Genomic DNA, 13,674 nt, shown 5'->3' with positions numbered 1-13,674 from the left:
GTTTGTGCCTGTGATCTCCACAGGGTGATGGGACCCGAGTCTGTGCCTGTGATTCCCCCACACTGTGATGGGACCCGAGTCTGTGCCTGTGATCTCCACACGGTGATGGGACCCGGGTCTGTGCCTGTGATCTCCACACGGTGATGGGACCCGGGTCTGTGCCTGTGATCTCCACATGGTGATGGGACCCGGGTCTGTGCCTGTGATTCCCCCACACTGTGATGGGACCCGAGTCTGTGCCTGTGATCTCCACACGGTGATGGGACACGGGTCTGTGCCTGTGATCTCCACACGGTGATGGGACCCAGTCTGTGCCTGTGATCTCCACACGGTGATGGGACACGGGTCTGTGCCTGTGATCTCCACACGGTGATGGGACACGGGTCTGTGCCTGTGATCTCCACACGGTGATGGGACCCGGGTCTGTGCCTGTGACCCCCACACTGTGATGGGACTCGGGTCTGTGCCTGTGATCTCCACACGGTGATGGGACCCGGGTCTGTGCCTGTGATCTCCACACGGTGATGGGACCCGGGTCTGTGCCTGTGATCTCCACACGGTGATGGGTCCCGGGTCTGTGCCTGTGATCTCCACACGGTGATGGGACCCGGGTCTGTGCCTGTGATCTCCACACGGTGATGGGACCCGGGTCTGTGCCTGTGATCTCCACACGGTGGTGGGACCCGGGTCTGTGCCTGTGATCTCCACACGGTGATGGGACCCGGGTCTGTGCCTGTGATCTCCACAGGGTGATGGGACCCGAGTCTGTGCCTGTGATCTCCACACGGTGATGGGACCCGGGTCTGTGCCTGTGATCTCCACACAGTGATGGGTCCCGGGTCTGTGCCTGTGATCTCCACACGGTGATGGGACCCGGGTCTGTGCCTGTGATCTCCACACGGTGATGGGACCCGGGTCTGTGCCTGTGATCTCCACACGGTGGTGGGACCCGGGTCTGTGCCTGTGATCTCCACACGGTGATGGGACCCGGGTTTGTGCCTGTGATCGCCACAGGGTGATGGGACCCGAGTCTGTGCCTGTGATTCCCCCACACTGTGATGGGACCCGAGTCTGTGCCTGTGATCTCCACACGGTGATGGGACCCGGGTCTGTGCCTGTGATCTCCACACGGTGATGGGACCCGGGTCTGTGCCTGTGATCTCCACACGGTGGTGGGACCCGGGTCTGTGCCTGTGATCTCCACACGGTGATGGGACCCGGGTCTGTGCCTGTGATCTCCACACGGTGATGGGACCCGGGTCTGTGCCTGTGATCTCCACACGGTGATGGGACCCGGGTCTGTGCCTGTGATCTCCACACGGTGATGGGACCCGGGTCTGTGCCTGTGATCTCCACACGGTGGTGGGACCCGGGTCTGTGCCTGTGATCTCCACACGGTGATGGGACCCGGGTCTGTGCCTGTGATCTCCACACGGTGATGGGACCCGGGTCTGTGCCTGTGATCTCCACACGGTGATGGGTCCCGGGTCTGTGCCTGTGATCTCCACACGGTGATGGGACCCGGGTCTGTGCCTGTGATCTCCACACGGTGATGGGACCCGGGTCTGTGCCTGTGATCTCCACACGGTGGTGGGACCCGGGTCTGTGCCTGTGATCTCCACACGGTGATGGGACCCGAGTCTGTGCCTGTGATCTCCACACTATGATGGGACCCGGGTCTGTGCCTGTGATCTCCACACGGTGATGGGACCCGGGTCTGTGCCTGTGATCTCCACACGGTGATGGGTCCCGGGTCTGTGCCTGTGATCTCCACACGGTGATGGGACCCGGGTCTGTGCCTGTGATCTCCACACGGTGATGGGACCCGGGTCTGTGCCTGTGATCTCCACACGGTGGTGGGACCCGGGTCTGTGCCTGTGATCTCCACACGGTGGTGGGACCCGGGTTTGTGCCTGTGATCTCCACAGGGTGATGGGACCCGAGTCTGTGCCTGTGAATCCCCCACACTGTGATGGGACCCGAGTCTGTGCCTGTGATCTCCACACGGTGATGGGACCCGGGTCTGTGCCTGTGATCTCCACACGGTGATGGGACCCGGGTCTGTGCCTGTGATCTCCACACGGTGATGGGACCCGGGTCTGTGCCTGTGATTCCCCCACACTGTGATGGGACCCGAGTCTGTGCCTGTGATCTCCACACGGTGATGGGACCCGGGTCTGTGCCTGTGATCTCCACACGGTGATGGGACCCAGGTCTGTGCCTGTGATCTCCACACGGTGATGGGACCCGGGTCTGTGCCTGTGATCTCCACACGGTGATGGGACCCAGTCTGTGCCTGTGATCTCCACACGGTGATGGGACACGGGTCTGTGCCTGTGATCTCCACACGGTGATGGGACCCGGGTCTGTGCCTGTGATCTCCACACGGTGATGGGACCCGGGTCTGTGCCTGTGATCTCCACACGGTGATGGGACCCGGGTCTGTGCCTGTGATCTCCACACGGTGATGGGACCCGGGTCTGTGCCTGTGATCTCCACACGGTGATGGGATCCGGGTCTGTGCCTGTGATTCCCCCACACTGTGATGGGACCCGGGTCTGTGCCTGTGATTCCCCCACACTGTGATGGGACCCGGGTCTGTGCCTGTGATCTCCACACGGTGATGGGACCCGGGTCTGTGCCTGTGATCTCCACACGGTGATGGGACCCGGGTCTGTGCCTGTGATTCCCCCACACGGTGATGGGACCCGAGTCTGTGCCTGTGATCTCCACACTATGATGGGACCCGGGTCTGTGCCTGTGATCTCCACACGGTGATGGGACCCGGGTCTGTGCCTGTGATCTCCACACGGTGATGGGTCCCGGGTCTGTGCCTGTGATCTCCACACGGTGATGGGACCCGGGTCTGTGCCTGTGATCTCCACACGGTGATGGGACCCGGGTCTGTGCCTGTGATCTCCACACGGTGGTGGGACCCGGGTCTGTGCCTGTGATCTCCACACGGTGGTGGGACCCGGGTTTGTGCCTGTGATCTCCACAGGGTGATGGGACCCGAGTCTGTGCCTGTGATTCCCCCACACTGTGATGGGACCCGAGTCTGTGCCTGTGATCTCCACACGGTGATGGGACCCGGGTCTGTGCCTGTGATCTCCACACGGTGATGGGACCCGGGTCTGTGCCTGTGATCTCCACACGGTGATGGGACCCGGGTCTGTGCCTGTGATTCCCCCACACTGTGATGGGACCCGAGTCTGTGCCTGTGATCTCCACACGGTGATGGGACCCGGGTCTGTGCCTGTGATCTCCACACGGTGATGGGACCCAGGTCTGTGCCTGTGATCTCCACACGGTGATGGGACCCGGGTCTGTGCCTGTGATCTCCACACGGTGATGGGACCCAGTCTGTGCCTGTGATCTCCACACGGTGATGGGACACGGGTCTGTGCCTGTGATCTCCACACGGTGATGGGACCCGGGTTTGTGCCTGTGATCTCCACACGGTGATGGGACCCGGGTCTGTGCCTGTGATCTCCACACGGTGATGGGACCCGGGTCTGTGCCTGTGATCTCCACACGGTGATGGGACCCGGGTCTGTGCCTGTGATCTCCACACGGTGATGGGACCCGGGTCTGTGCCTGTGATTCCCCCACACTGTGATGGGACCCGGGTCTGTGCCTGTGATTCCCCCACACTGTGATGGTATCCCGGTCTGTGCCTGTGATCTCCACACGGTGATGGGTCCCGGGTCTGTGCCTGTGATCTCCACACGGTGATGGGACCCGGGTCTGTGCCTGTGATCTCCACACGGTGATGGGACCCGGGTCTGTGCCTGTGATCTCCACACGGTGGTGGGACCCGGGTCTGTGCCTGTGATCTCCACACGGTGATGGGACCCGGGTCTGTGCCTGTGATCTCCACAGGGTGATGGGACCCGAGTCTGTGCCTGTGATTCCCCCACACTGTGATGGGACCCGAGTCTGTGCCTGTGATCTCCACACGGTGATGGGACCCGGGTCTGTGCCTGTGATCTCCACACGGTGATGGGACCCGGGTCTGTGCCTGTGATCTCCACACGGTGATGGGACCCGGGTCTGTGCCTGTGATTCCCCCACACTGTGATGGGACCCGAGTCTGTGCCTGTGATCTCCACACGGTGATGGGACCCGGGTCTGTGCCTGTGATCTCCACACGGTGATGGGACCCGGGTCTGTGTCTGTGATCTCCACACGGTGATGGGACCCAGTCTGTGCCTGTGATCTCCACACGGTGATGGGACACGGGTCTGTGCCTGTGATCTCCACACGGTGATGGGACCCGGGTCTGTGCCTGTGATCTCCACACGGTGATGGGACCCGGGTCTGTGCCTGTGATCTCCACACGGTGATGGGACCCGGGTCTGTGCCTGTGATCTCCACACGGTGATGGGACCCGGGTCTGTGCCTGTGATCTCCACACGGTGATGGGACCCAGTCTGTGCCTGTGATCTCCACACGGTGATGGGACACGGGTCTGTGCCTGTGATCTCCACACGGTGATGGGACCCGGGTCTGTGCCTGTGATCTCCACACGGTGATGGGACCCGGGTCTGTGCCTGTGATCTCCACACGGTGATGGGACCCGGGTCTGTGCCTGTGATCTCCACACGGTGATGGGACCCGGGTCTGTGCCTGTGATCTCCACACGGTGATGGGACCCGGGTCTGTGCCTGTGATTCCCCCACACTGTGATGGGACCCGGGTCTGTGCCTGTGATTCCCCCACACTGTGATGGGACCCCGGTCTGTGCCTGTGATCTCCACACGGTGATGGGTCATGGGTCTGAGTTTGCAATTTTCCCCATTTCGCAGAGCTGATTTGAAACATGCTTTTCTGTGCATTTGCCAGTTGAAGCCAGGTATTTCCTGTCGGCAAGAGGTGTGGATTGGGAGGTTTGCTGCTTTTGAAATAAAGCTCTGTTATTAGTGATTCCTTTTACTTTGTATGCCGACTTAGATTGTTCTCTTTCCTATTTACAATCCTTTTTTGTTTTTTGTTGGGGAGCAAGTTAAAGAGAGTGAGCCGGATTTCCAATTCTACCCATGTCCCACAGGCAGCCTGTGAGCAGAGATGAACAGGTGCAGCAAAGGGCAGCACGGTAGCGTAGTGGTTAGCACTGTTGCTTCACAGCTCCAGGGTCCCTGGTACGATTCCCAGCTCGGGTCACTGTCTGTGCGGAGTCTGCGCGTTCTCCCCGTGTCTGCGTGGGTTTCCCGGTTTCCTCCCACAGTCCAAAGATGTGCAGGTTAGGTGGATTGGCCGTGATAAAGTGTCCAAAAAGGTTAGGTGGGTTTACTGGGTTACGAGGATAGCGTGGAGGTGTGGATTGAGTGGGCTGCTCTTTCCAAGGGCCGGTGCAGACTCGATGGGCTGAATGGCCTCCTTCTGCACTGTAAATTCTCTGATTCTATGGAAAAAGTTTGTGCAGCTGAAGGCTGATTTGCTTAGTCTGTGACAGTCTTGTATCAAGTTGCTCCAAATACCAGTGAGAGAGGTTGTGAACTACCTCCCTCACCCCTATACTTCCCTATGAATTATCGAGCAAGCATCATCCAACTCTGAAATGACCAAAGTTTATAATTGAACTAGTGGTGTTTATCACCGATCAGTTGGGCACAGAATAAAAAACTCAAGTGCCCCTGCAGTTTTTTAACTGAAATCTTTTGTGCTACTTACAGATCCTATTTAAAGCTTTACGGCATGCATGACTAGGAACCTATCTGTGAAAATATTTAGTTCCCTGCTTTCTTTAAAGGATACATTAAGTATGTAATGGGCTCTCTGCAATGGGAAAACTATGCACTGCTAGTACCTATTGTAGTATAAAAGGTTAAAATACACTTAGTGCAAGGTGCATGATCAGTTTTTGGCTTTCCAGGTGGAATATTAACCTGCACAGGGGAAAATCGCTGAAGCCTTTGACTGAGAATTCAATTTGTGGCATTCTTAATGTGTAAGATACAGTTGCTGGGAGTTGGTATCTGACTGACTTAGTGATTGGGAAAGGGCTGGGGTTTCTGTAGAGGGTGGAACTCGGGAACCTGTTGTTGGCTGTTTCATTCTGGTCTGATCTGGTTGTTGCGTTGTGCTTTTGCACACTGTCCATCTCATTGTGCTCCTCTCAATCCACAGTGATCGGTGTCCAGGTCTCTGGTAGCCTGCTCCAGTCTGGCGGACAGCATCCCCCGCTGAAATGCCTGCAATCCTCGGGGCCTGGCACTTTTGCCCCCTTCCAGGTACACTCTTTCTGTGCATCTTTCCACCTGATATGCCTGCTGCTGTTCTGTCATGTGTCTGGTTTACAGGCAGTGCCTGGCTCTGGCTGCGTTCTATGTCTCTTACTCAAAAACCTGTTTGGTTGAGGCATGACAATGTCATTCTTTTCATTGATCTCCTGTTGAGAATAGAATGTAGACTCAATTTTTTGGATCCCATTATAAAATTATCTGTTATTTGTCTCCAAAACAACATTTCAAAAGTGATTGTCAGCTATGCAGAACTTTGGGATCTTGGGAATGTGAGATGCTCTATATGAATGGAAGTCCTTTGTTTGCTAAACTATGAATGTGGTACTTTTGTCAATTCTCTCGCCAGCAGTCAACCAGACTGTGCCTGGTTAATGCATAATGAGATGTATCCAACATTTACACCGCATGGCAAGAGGCCTTGTGGCCCTTTGTACATGGGACGGCTGTTTCAATGGGCTATCTAATCCGTCCCATGGCCTTGTAAACGTCTCCTTTTCAATATCCACTTCCCTGGTTTTGAGCTATGGGCCTGAAGGCACTGTGAACTGGGATAAGACTGTCTAAACTCTTCCCACAGGACCCTTGCAATCTGCCGACAGGAGAGATTCACCCCATCAGTCTGATCAGGGTTTGTGCTACTTCCCTGCTTCGTCAATCAAAGTATTGCTCCTGATTGCTCAGCTACACTGACAAAATATACAGAATGTGGAGATGCCGGCGTTGGACTGGGGTGAGCACAGTACGAAGTCTTACAACACCAGGTTAAAGTCCAACAGGTTTGTTTCGATGTCACTAGCTTTCGGAGCGCTGCTCCTTCCTCAGGTGAATGCAGAGGTCTGTTCCAGAAACACATATATAGACAAATTCAAAGATGTCAAACAATGCTAGGAATGCGAGCATTAGCAGGTGATTAAATCTTTACAGATCCAGAGATGGGGTAACCCCAGGTTAAAGAGGTGTGAATTGTATCAAGCCAGGACAGTTGGTAGGATTTTGCAGGCCAGATGGTGGGGGATGAATGTAATGCGACATGAATCCCAGGTCCCGGTTGAGGCCGCACTCATGTGTGCGGAACTTGGCTATAAGTTTCTGCTCGGCGATTCTGCGTTGTCGCGGGTCCTGAAGGCCGCCTTGGAGAACGCTTACCCGGAGATCAGAGGCTGAATGCCCTTGAGTGCTGAAGTGTTCCCCGACTGGAAGGGAACTTTCCTGCCTGGTGATTGTTGCGTGATGTCTGTTCATTCGTTGTCGCAGCGTCTGCATGGTCTCGCCAATGTACCACGCTTCGGGACATCCTTTCCTGCAGCGTATGAGGTAGACAACGTTGGCCGAGTCGCACGAGTATGTACCGCGTACCTGGTGGGTGGCGTTCTCACGTGTAATAGTGGTATCCATGTCGATGATCTGGCACGTCTTGCAGAGATTGCCATGACAGGGCTGTGTGGTGTCGTGGTCACTGTTCTGAAGACTGGGTAATTTGCTGTGTCCTGCAGTCTTCAGAACAGTGACCACGACACCACACAACCCTGTCGTGGCAATCTCTGCAAGACGTGCCAGATCATCGACATGGATACCACTATTACACGTGAGAACACCACCCACCAGGTACGCGGTACATACTCGTGCGACTCGGCCAACGTTGTCTACCTCATACGCTGCAGGAAAGGATGTCCCGAAGCGTGGTACATTGGCGAGACCATGCAGACGCTGCGACAACGAATGAACGGACATCGCGCGACAATCACCAGGCAGGAATGTTCCCTTCCAGTCGGGGAACACTTCAGCAGTCAAGGGCATTCAGCCTCTGATCTCCGGGTAAGCGTTCTCCAAGGCGGCCTTCAGGACCCGCGACAACGCAGAATCGCCGAGCAGAAACTTATAGCCAAGTTCCGCACACATGAATGCGGCCTCAACCGGGACCTGGGATTCATGTCGCATTACATTCATCCCCCACCATCTGGCCTGCGAAATCCTACCAACTGTCCTGACTTGGTACAATTCACACCTCTTTAACCTGGGGTTACCCCATCTCTGGATCTGTAAAGATTTAATCACCTGCTAATGCTCGCATTCCTAGCATTGTTTGGCATCTTTGAATTTGTCTATATATGTGTTTCTGGAACAGAACTCTGCATTCACCTGAGGAAGGAGCAGCGCTCCAAAAGCTAGTGACATCGAAACAAACCTGTTGGACTTTAACCTGGTGTTGTAAGACTTCGTACTAAAATATACAGAGACAGCGAACTTCATTCAGATAGTCTCTTCCACTTGGGACTTCTTCTCCATGTACAAGTTCACTGCTGTGTTCTAATGGTGTTGCTGCATTAAACGGATTGCAATACTCCAGTAGCCTTTATGTTTGAAAAGTAAATTGCTAACCGCAAACACTTAAAATCCTGATGGGTAATGGGTTCTTATTAAAATGATATAACAGTTAATCTTGCTTTTTTTTTCACAATGTGATGTGTGCAGCAAGCTGCCTGCCCCTGGCCCACTGTACTCTCTGCTTGATGATGGCACGAGTAGGATCTTGGCTGCGGCCTTATTCTTTTGTTAACCCATGACATATATTTTGGTGAAATCACTCATTCAAAAAGAAGGGATTACCGGAGGTTCGGCCATAAAAGTGTGAGTGCCACTTCAGTTTCAATCAGCCCTGGGAGCAGTTAGCTGCTGCTGTTCTGGAAGGATGCTCTTCCTGCGGATCATTGATTTATTTTGAAGATGTTACCTTCGATTGCAATGTCAGCATTCCGATGGTGCTTTGATGTGGTCCCCCCCCCCCCCCCCCCCCACCCTGCCTAATTGCAATTTGCATGTCACGCAGTGGAATCCCTTTGTGACGAGGAGCTGACTGCTGATATGCTGCCACAGTACTGGAGCACAGCTAACTACAGGTGCACACTGCATCCTGGTCTGCTGCACTTTGCAGCATAAACCAGCCAGCTACCATCGGTCAGATCACAACAACTAATGGAAGTAAATGAGTGGAATGAGCCCTGCAGGTTAGGACTTGTTCGTAGCCCCCCCATAAGTGGTTGAGCCCAGCGGTACTGCAGGGACGAGCTCACTGACATAGGATAAAAATGAGAGTGACACATGGTGCTTACAAAATGGCATGTGGAGTTCTCTCAAACATAACTTACAAATACATAGAATGTAGAGGGCAGAAAAAGATCATCTGGGTTGAGTGATCTAATCTATTCAGTTTACGCTCCATTGGAACCACCTCCCATTTAACTTTGTCTAACCCAATCGACATAATCAACTGTTCTTTTCTCCCTAATGTCCTTGGCTAGCTACCACTTAAATGCATCAAGCTGTTGGCATCAAGTCTTCCCTGTCATAATGAGTTCCACTGTCTTTGAATAAAGGAGGTTCTTCTAAATTTCCTATTGGATCTATTAGTGACTATCTCATCAAGCCTCCTCAGATAATACCTTCCAAATCCAGGGCTGCTGCCAGCTAGAGGGACAAGGCCAGCAAACACATGGAAACGCCACCACCTAGTTCCCCTGCAAGTCATGCACCATCCTAACTTGGAAATATATCACCGTCCCTTCACTCTCGCTGGGTCAAAGTCCTGGAACGTCCTCCCGAACAGCATTGAGGATGTGCTACATCCTCCAGCTGTTCAAGAACATACATAGAACATAGAACATAGAACAATACAGCGCAGTACAGGCCCTTCGGCCCACGATGTTGCACCGAAACAAAAGCCATCTAACCTACACTATGCCATTATCATGAAAGAAAGCAACTCACCCTCACCTTCTCCAGGGCAATTAGGGATGTGCAAAAATGCTAGCCTAGCCAGCGACGTCCACACCCCATGAATGCATGAAAACACACTTTACATTTATAGCTCCTAGATTTGGTGCTCCATACAAGTGGAAGCATCGTGTCTCTCTGTTAACCCTATCAAACCCTCCACCAGTGACGTATAGTGGCAGCAGCGTGTACCATCTACAAGATGCACTCACCAAGTCTCCTTCGACAGCACCTTTCATACCCACAGCCTCCACCACCTTTAAGGACAAGGACAGTAGGAGCATGGGAAAACCACCACCTGCAAGTTCCCGTCCCAGCTCGACACTCCAGTGGAGTACCACAAGGATCTGTTCTGGGGCCGTTGCTGTTTGTCATTTTTATCAATGGCCTAGAGGAAGGCGCAGAAGGGTGGGTGAGTAAATTTGCAGACGATACTAAAGTCGGTGGTGTTGTTGATACTGTGGAAGGATGTAGCAGGTTACAGAGGGATATAGATAAGCTGCAGAGCTGGGCTGAGAGGTGGCAAATGGAGTTTAATGTAGAGAAGTGTGAGGTGATTCACTTTGGAAGGAATAACAGGAATGCAGAATATTTGGCTAATGGTAAAGTTCTTGGAAGTGTGAATGAGCAGAGGGATCTAGGTGTCCATGTACATAGATCCCTGAAAGTTGCCACCCAGGTTGATAGGGTTGTGAAGAAGGCCTATGGAGTGTTGGCCTTTATTGGTAGAGGGATTGAGTTCCGGAGTCAGGAGGTCATGTTGCAGCTGTACAGAACTCTGGTACGGCCGCATTTGGAGTATTGCGTACAGTTCTGGTCACCGCATTATAGGAAGGACGTGGAGGCTTTGGAGCGGGTGCAGAGGAGATTTACCAGGATGTTGCCTGGTATGGAGGGAAAATCTTATGAGGAAAGGCTGATGGACTTGAGGTTGTTTTCGTTGGAGAGAAGAAGGTTAAGAGGAGACTTAATAGAGGCATACAAAATGATTAGAGGGTTGGATAGGGTGGACAGTGAGAGCCTTCTCCCGTGGATGGAAATGGCTGGCACGAGGGGACATAGCTTTAAACTGAGGGGTAATAGATATAGGACAGAGGTCAGAGGTAGGTTCTTTACGCAAAGAGTAGTGAGGCCGTGGAATGCCCTACCTGCTACAGTAGTGAACTCGCCAACATTGAGGGCATTTAAAAGTTTATTGGATAAACATATGGATGATAATGGCATAGTGTAGGTTAGATGGCTTTTGTTTCGGTGCAACATTGTGGGCCGAAGGGCCTGTACTGCGCTGTATCGTTCTATGTTCTATGTTCTATGACACCATCTTGATTTGGAAATATTCACCATTCCTTCACTGTCGCTGGGTCAAAATCCTAGAATCCCTCCCTAACAGCACTGTGGGCATACCTACATCACATGGGCTGAAGTGGTCCAAGAAGGCAGCTTAGGACCACCTTCTTTTGAGGGTAGTTGGGGATGGGCAGTAAATACTGACCGGGCCAGTGACGGCCACATCGCTTGAACAAATGAATAAAGAATCTAACTTCCCTGTTTCTCAGTTCTGCCCTTTTAGGAAAAGACCCCCAGTGCGTGGTTTGCTTTTTTTATGGTCTGGTTTCTATAGTATGAAGGACCTGGTGGCTCATTGATCTGGGACATCAAGCAGTACTGGAATTCACAGATCCACACATTCACAGGTTCAAAGCTCGAATCAGACTGTTGCAAAGATAAAAGCAGCAACCAAGTGTGAGCGATTCATACGTGATGAGAAGAAAAAAAATATTTATTGAATTCTTAATAAGCACAGAAGAGGCTGAAATGTCATTGGGCAACTTTTAGAAAAGAACAGGAAGGTTGAATTCTTGAGAACAGAAGAAGAATGATCTGTAAAGTGCTTAGGGATTTTCCTTTTTTTCCTCTCCCACCTGTTTTCCATGGTGCTGTTACTTTGTTCATCTGAACGGGGAAATCTTTTTCCATTCGCATGCAGGGATGGGAAGGGAATGAGTGGAAGCATTCATTGCTGAAGCCCCGTGATAGATGTTTGCACCGCGCAGCACTTTTGTATAGACCACAGCCTGAGCAGCAATCCCAATCTTGGTTGCAACTCAGGAAGAGGATTTTGTGAGAGACGTAACTGGGGGTGTGGGGAGGTTGGGATGTCGCCTGTCATCCTTCCCATCAGAGAGCCTGACATCGAATCAACTGCTGACTCAAACATTTTTGTTTGTATTTCAATCTCTTATTTCTGCTCCATGGATACTTCATTATTTCAGCTGGCAGTGTGCCTCAGTTGGTGACACTCTCTCCTCTGACTTGGAAGGTTTTTGGTTCAAGTTCCTCCAGGCCCCGAACACACAACCTGGGCTGATACTCCAACGCCAATGTCTGTTCAACGTTCAAATGGAAGTTGAAACTCCTTTGACGTTTTTCGGTGGAGAGCAGGGAGCTCCGTTTTTTTTGCTGGGACCCATGTTTTAACAGCACCAAAATATAATGGCGACTGCTAATTTCTCTTATTCCTGTGTGCAATCTTTCTGTGTACAAATCCGCTGTTGCTTCGATGACGTAACTATTACTGCAATAGAAACTACCTTGTTGTGCTTTGAAGCATTTTGGAGAGTGACCATGCTGTAGAAATGCAAGGCTTCTTTTTCCAATCTGACCCAAATATGACACCCTTCGTCCTGAATGAAAAACAAAAGCGGACAAGACTATAAAAACTCAACGAGCCTGTGGAAAAAGCAACCCTGTCAATCCACATTTCTGGTCCCATCGGTACCGGTTGTGTATTTCAAGCGTTTTCTGTTCTTTTCAGAGCTCTAACACCTGCAGTATTGATTGACTTGTAAAGTTGCAGTGATTGAATAGGGGCTTATTGCTCATCGTTAAAATGAGCAATTCTTTTCTTTTTTTTGTACTTCCATTTTAATGTATTTTCTTTTCCTCCCCCAGGTGCCCTTGCACCCGACACCGTGGCCTGACGTCGGGGGAACTGGAGCAACCTGCTGCCAGGCCCCAGAGCTATCGAGTGCTGCTCCTGAGCTGGCTGCTTGAATGTGTCTGAGAGCTGACCAAGGCAGCTCCCATCGACTCTTTACTTTATGTTTCCATTTATAACATGCAAAAGGGATTATTATTTAAATGATAAAATGTTAAACCATGCTGCTGTGCGGAGAGACCTGGGTGTGCTAGTGCATGAGTCACAAAAAGTTGGTTTACAGGTGCAACAGGTGATTAGAAGGCAAATTGAATTTTGTCCTTCATTGCTAGAGGGATGGAGTTTAAGACTAGGGAGGTTATGCTGCAATTGTATAAGGTGTTAGTGAGGCCACACCTGGAGTATTGTGTTCAGTTTTGGTCTCCTTACTTGAGAAAGGACGTACTGGCACTGGAGGGTGTGCAGAGGAGATTCACTAGGTTAATCCCAGAGCTGAAGGGGTTGGATTACGAGGATAGGTTGAGTAGACTGGGACTGTACTCATTGGAGTTTAGAAGGATGCGGGGGGATCTTATAGAAACATATAAGGTTATGAAGGGAATAGATAGGATAGATGCGGGCAGGTTGTTTCCACTGGCGGGTGAAAGCAGAACTAGGGGGCATAGCCTCAAAATAAGGGGAAGTAGATTTAGGACTGAGTTTAGGAGGAACTTCTTCACC

The 13,674-nt window shown here is 52.0% G+C and overlaps 1 long non-coding RNA gene across 1 annotated transcript in view; it reads left to right on the top strand.

Moving 5' to 3' along the window:
• The window catches only part of LOC140393364 (uncharacterized), a 29,527-nt gene extending 16,353 nt beyond the window's left edge, over positions 1 to 13,174 (top strand). The window contains exons 2-3 of the long non-coding RNA XR_011935581.1: positions 6,130 to 6,233; positions 12,969 to 13,174. This is a non-coding gene — a long non-coding RNA (uncharacterized lncRNA). The remainder of the gene's footprint in view (positions 1 to 6,129; positions 6,234 to 12,968) is intronic.
• The last annotated feature ends 500 nt before the right edge of the window (positions 13,175 to 13,674 follow it).

The sequence above is a fragment of the Scyliorhinus torazame genome, chromosome 16 (assembly GCF_047496885.1).
Source record: "Scyliorhinus torazame isolate Kashiwa2021f chromosome 16, sScyTor2.1, whole genome shotgun sequence".
Classification (NCBI taxonomy): Eukaryota; Metazoa; Chordata; class Chondrichthyes; order Carcharhiniformes; family Scyliorhinidae; genus Scyliorhinus; species Scyliorhinus torazame.
Note: the sequence above shows the minus strand (reverse complement) of the source record. Positions and strands in the feature narration are given on the sequence as shown.